The sequence below is a fragment of the Chelmon rostratus genome, chromosome 18 (genome assembly GCF_017976325.1).
Source record: "Chelmon rostratus isolate fCheRos1 chromosome 18, fCheRos1.pri, whole genome shotgun sequence".
In the NCBI taxonomy this organism is placed as follows: Eukaryota; Metazoa; Chordata; class Actinopteri; order Chaetodontiformes; family Chaetodontidae; genus Chelmon; species Chelmon rostratus.
Window position 1 is genome coordinate 22,678,176 of NC_055675.1, and position 6,000 is coordinate 22,684,175.

Consider the following 6,000-nt stretch of genomic DNA (forward strand, 5'->3'; position numbering starts at 1 on the left):
GCTTTTTGGGGCAGATTTCATTTGTTCGCTGTTTGAAACGTTTGTGTGTTTGTTAAGTTTTGTTCACGTCAGACGATGTTTCACCACCTGAACGACACAATAACAACACACTGTTCACCCGAGTTCAACAAAAGCTTTATTTTCACGAGCCTTGAAGAGAAAGTTTCCACACAATTAATGCGTTTTAATACATCATTAATAACAAAAGACCAAACCCAGCAAGGTTATTCACATCAATATTCAACAACTTTCCCCTAAACGTAAATTTAATACACGTAGAATAAAACAAGAAGAAGAAAAAAGCAACACAGCAAATAATCTGATTTGTTTATTTCATTGTTCTGGATTCTTCTGAGACCCAGAGAGAAAACACACATCCAGACATGATCAATTCAAACCTCCGGATCACTTTAGTTTTCCTAATCAATACTTCATGATAGCAGAAAAAATGAGTGCAGGAATAGAGAAGTTGTAAATAACCGCACATTGATCTGCTTACTTGCATTCAATTCAATAAAATGTGTCTTTGTGTTTGTAAAAGTGACTAAAAAAAACAAAAATCATATTTTTCATGTGTCAGTTCGACATCTTCTAGAAAAGTGACAGTTAAAACATTAAATATTCCCAATATTCAAGACAATTACCAATAAATAGAATTCATTCTCATTCATTCTTTAAAGCTGCGGTAAAATACGTTTTTGATCACAAATACAGGTTTTATCTTGATTTAGTTCGGTTTGATGTTCCTGCTCTGACATGCCGACATGCTGTGTGTGTGTGTGTGTGTGTGTGTGTGTGTGTGTGTGTGTGTGTGTGTGTGTGTGTGTGTGTTTGGGGAAACGCTTCAGTAAGTGATAACTCAGGAGATTTCCTGCTCTGCTGCTGAGTCCACGTCCCCTGAACCTGAACACACTGCTCGGCCTGGAATAGACGCTTTAATGAATTCAGCCCACGTACGAGTGTTTCATCCTCACGTTCGCTCTGTGAGACATCTGCCACAGGAGGACGTGACTGGAGGACAGACGTCAGACTGAAATACAGCTGTTTTATTAGGAGCAAAGTGATAAATATCACGTCAGATTAGATTAGAGTCTAAAAATGTGCATTTTACTAACAAGTACGGGTAGAAATGATCCCACAGAGTCCCATTTGGTTTGTAATTCACTGAGAGTTTATCGGCTCTCTCTGCATTTCAAAACCATAATGATTCATCTGGTGGAGATGAACTGAAGCGAAGCGGACCAATGTGGACCCATGCAGGCCGACAGGAAATGAAGAGAAAACACAAGAAGAAGAAGAAGAAGAAGCTGTTGCGTCTCATTTCTTTCATGTGAAGTGAAACATCTGAGACCTTCAGTCGATCTGTTTCTGTGAATTTTATTGAACGTCCTTTAATATTTCCAGGATCGTCTTCAATCAGACTCCGTTTGCTGCTGTGGATTTTGATTTTCTTCTTCATAATCTTCACTTTGTTTTTCAAGAAATTCATATTTTCTAAATGTGATTTTGAACATTTTATCAGTATGACTGAAGCTCTGACGATGTTCACACTCCTCTGCTGTACTTCATGACGCTCATCTGAAAGCTAAACTCATCAGACAGTGTTTACTGTCCGTCAGCCTCGCAGAGAGGCTCGACTTCTTCAAGAAGCATGAAGACAATGGTGGTGATGGAGCAGAGAGGTGAAAGCAGCGATAATCAAGCCAGATTTGAAGCTTTTACAGATCATGAGAGATACTTTTTAAACGTTTTGTTCTTTGTTCTTCGGTGAGAACAGAGAAGCTTTATTAGCTTCACTGCATTAAGATGATTTAACACTTCAGATGAACTTCACATCATGAAGTAATAGTTCATAATGTTATTGGAAGTATTAGATATTATCATGCTAAACTATGTGGAGCTGTTTATCTATCAGCCAGCGAGGAGGACAGTATGTCGACTGTTTCTATTCCAAAATTCTGCATTTTGTGATTACTGCACCGAGAAAACCCATATTTTGGTGGGAGTAACCAAAGAGAAAACATCTCAGCTGACTACAGGCTGAGATGTCAATCAAGCAAATGTCCCGTAACAATATCTCCTAATCTCTTCTTAATGGTTTTCTAATTCTCAAAATCACCAAGATACATGTAAAAGGCTTCAAATTAACTGTGAAAACCCAGATTTCTTGTGTTTTAAGAGAGCAGTTGGACTTTAGTAACGAGGGATTTTTGGAGAACCATCTGGTGGCCCCTAGTGGTCATTAGTGGTACTGCGCCAAGCTCTTCCATCAGCTTCAGTGTTCAGCCGTGATGAAACGTGCCTCTCCAGTCACTTTCAGCTGAGAGTTGTGAGTCTGTCCGCCATCAGCTGGTTTTCAGCCGCTCTCTTGGCATTCACCGCGTGCCTTAATTGTATGGACATTTAAATCAAGGTCCGCTGTGAACACGAGGAGAGTCGAGCCTTCTTCTGCTGTTTCTGCCGTTTTGGTTCAGTTTCTTGCAGCTCTGCTCCACTCTGCCTCATTATTTGCCTCCACTCAGTCCTCCAGCTATCATTCCTTCATATCTCTGTGTTCAGCTTCACTGGCCTTCGTCCACTTTATCCCTCACAATAGCTTTCTCAGCCATCGAGCTGCTGTGGGTATGACCTTATTTTTTGTGTTCAAGACCAAAAGCATTGAGGGACACTGACGATGTGAAAAGGAAAAATTGTTCCAAAGCTTTAATTCATTAGAATCAATACAACTTTCACTATGTTGTGCTTGGAACGCTCTCTTGATGCTGTCTATCGACTGCTGGTGATGCTAATGTATGAACGCGGTCTGCTGGTCAAATGCACACAAACTATCCTAATACAGCAAAAAACACACAGCGCGAGCGTCCTGACTATACTGCTGCATTACATGATGACTCTGATGCCGACTACGCTGGATATTGTGATCAATCTGACGACAGTGACGTGTGGTACATCGTGTATTTTGTGCACTGAGGCAGAACAGTGGCTGAACGCCGTCACATCACCACAGCTCTCTCTGCCTCGCTGTGTTTTTCTGCAGCGCTCTGTCTCTTCCTGCAGCCTGAAGACAGACAAGAAGCTCAGGAGAGTTTAAGATGCCACGGCGGCCCATGAGTGTGTGTGTGAGTGCTGGCCTTGTGATAAACTGTCAAGGATGTCCCGCTGACCTCTACACAATATGCTGAGGCAGCTTCTAGCACGGACATAATTGACCAGCTGTACGTCTCATCTGCTCATTTTGAGCATTTAAAGATTAACGACAGAGTCGACTGAACCTTCCACTCTGAAAACAACACTGGCATTTTGCATGTTTCAGCCCCGTTATACGCCATGAATGGCGTTTTTGCACCATCCATGCAACCTCTGCTTTCCATTGGTTTCCACTCTTGTATCACTTTGGTGTGAAAATCAATGCAAGGCCACAGTTTTCACTTATATTTTTGCTTTTTAAACCCTTTAAACTAAATAATATCTACTTGCACCTCATTTCACAGGTTAAATTGTACAGATTTAATCAAATTGTGCTTTTTTTCTTATTTGGATGCATCATTTTAAGCACCTGACGAGGTTAAAGTTTCCAATATTTCACAAGAAATCATTCTAGTATTGTTTTGTGTGCCAGAAATGTATTATTCTCTATATCACCCCTTTAATCACGTGACCCCCTTCAGATTGATTTCAGTCATGATGTTCACTGAGGCTGACTGAAGCAACTGTGAAGTCTCTGCAAAGTGATTTTCATACCTCAGTGAAATGAATGGAAATCAATAATGGCTTCCTGGAAGATGTGAAAACACATTTAAAAAATCTGCAGCATGAAGAGGAAAATGATGAAAAGTGATGCACAGATGCAGTTTTTAAGCATGGAGAAGACACCGGCAGGGTCCTTTAAGCAGCACTGCGGACCATTAAAGCATTATCCTCCATTATCCAGCAGCAGCAGCCATAATGCACGTTCTTATACACCACTGCATTAACGACACAGCTGCAGGGGAGGAAGCTGCTGCTGCTGCTGCGATTTTACTCCTCATCCCAAACGAGCACACCATCCTGTCAGCTCCACGGACATCAGCTCATGCTGCATTGTTTTCTCTCTTCTTCTCAGTTCGACCTGCTGCAGATGGAGCAGCAGCATCCGCGCTGCTCAGCGGCTCCCCGGCAGAGGAGAGGAGGAGGACCCATCTGCAGCCTCATTAACCGCCGAAATGCTAATGACCCAGATAGCTCATGTAGGCTAAACTGCAGAGGGGAGGAGGGGACGGCTGCCTTTGTGGGGGTCGGGCGTGCGTGTGATGAAAAAATCTACAACACTGGAGTAGATACACCTCCATAGAATACATGAAATGAGTCTATTTATAACATGATAAATGGTTTATCACATAATCAATAATGATGATAAATAATAAGTTGCAGTGTTTTATATAGCTGCCATAATACACCTGTAATCCAGTGGAGTGAACCGCTACAGATGCATGTCATGAAGTGTTTGTGCTGTGATCTGGGTGTGTATCCTCAGTGTGTGTGTGTGTGTGTGTGTGTGTGTGTGTGTGTGTGTGTGCAGCCTTTGCGCTCATGTTTCAGAAAGCGGCAGAAATCAGAAGTTCCGCAGAGCACGACAGCACACTGCGGCTGATGCAGGAGCGGATTCAGCGCAGATGGAAGGATGCAAGAGCTGGTGGAGGTTTAAAAAAAGCCCGAGGCCGAAAAAATGACGGGATTAGAAAGAATAAATGTTGAACATATGAGTGGAAAAACCGAACAACAATACCTTTCAGCGGCGGGGTGCAGGATAAATGGCGCAGCTTTCTTTTTTTATCATCAGCGGAAATTTACTGAGATTTGATGCAGCCATAATAAGCAGCTCAGACCTTTAAACACACCGGGGCAGGAGCTCCTGCTTGTCCGGTGACAGAGCGCTTCAAACCGGCTTCATTCGCGTGCGGCGCCCGGTCCGCGGTCCTCTCCTCTGGAGGTCCGTGCAGGGATGCTAAAGATGCGGAGGGATGCTGCGGGGGATGCGGAGGTCGGATCGTCCTTTTCTGGAGCAGAATTGAAGGAAAAGGCGTTTTTTTCTCTCCAGACGAACTCTTCAATCATAAATAGTCCAAACCCACAAGAGTAGCGGAGCCAAGCAGAATCCTAAACCCTCAAAATGAGGTTTTGTGTGCGCTGGGTGCAGTCAGGAGGTGGATACAGTGGCTGAATGGATGGAGGGAGAGAAGTTGGGCGCAGTCAGAGGGAGAGAGGAGAGGGGAGGGGGTGGTCCTCTGAAAGAGAGGGAGTCAGATGGTTTTTACATCCTCAGCAGCTTCCAGCTCCGTCCTCTCTCGGCTTTTCATCCTCTTCTGATGGAGACTGAGAGCATCTGCCTCACCAAACAAACCAGTGGAACAATCACCTGACTCTGAGCTGTCATCGGTACATTGGTCACGGCTTCAAGACTGAACACAGACTCATAACACATGTGTGAACAGGAACATGTCAGGCCTACATGACGAAAAGCAGCCTCTGAGCATCCCCGAACATTATGTGACTGAGCCGGTCTCTGATGAGGGTGATCAGGTCTGGCTCTCAGTCAGTGTTCCAGTGCATCCTAAAGCTGTTGGATGGGGTTCATGCACACCAAAGTGGGAAAACGGTTTCATGGACCTGGATTCGTGCACGTGCACGCTGTCATGTTGACACAGGAAAAGGTCCATATTTTTGTAGTAGCCTACAAAATGTGGACAGGAGTGTCCACACACTTTTGGCCACATTGTCCATATAGCCAAGGCCTTCTCGTTTATTGTATGATAGATTTAATGCTTTGTGTTCTTCCTTGGAGGTCTGAGAAGATGATTTCAATTTAAACTCTGTCTATTCACTACAGAGGCTAAAATAAGCTAAGCTATCTGAGCACAGACACTGAAAGCAGAAGAGTATGGCTAACCTCACTTTAGCGTCAATAAAAGTGCTTTCAAATAATTCAAAGCATTTTATGTACATCTTGTATCTTGTGTCATT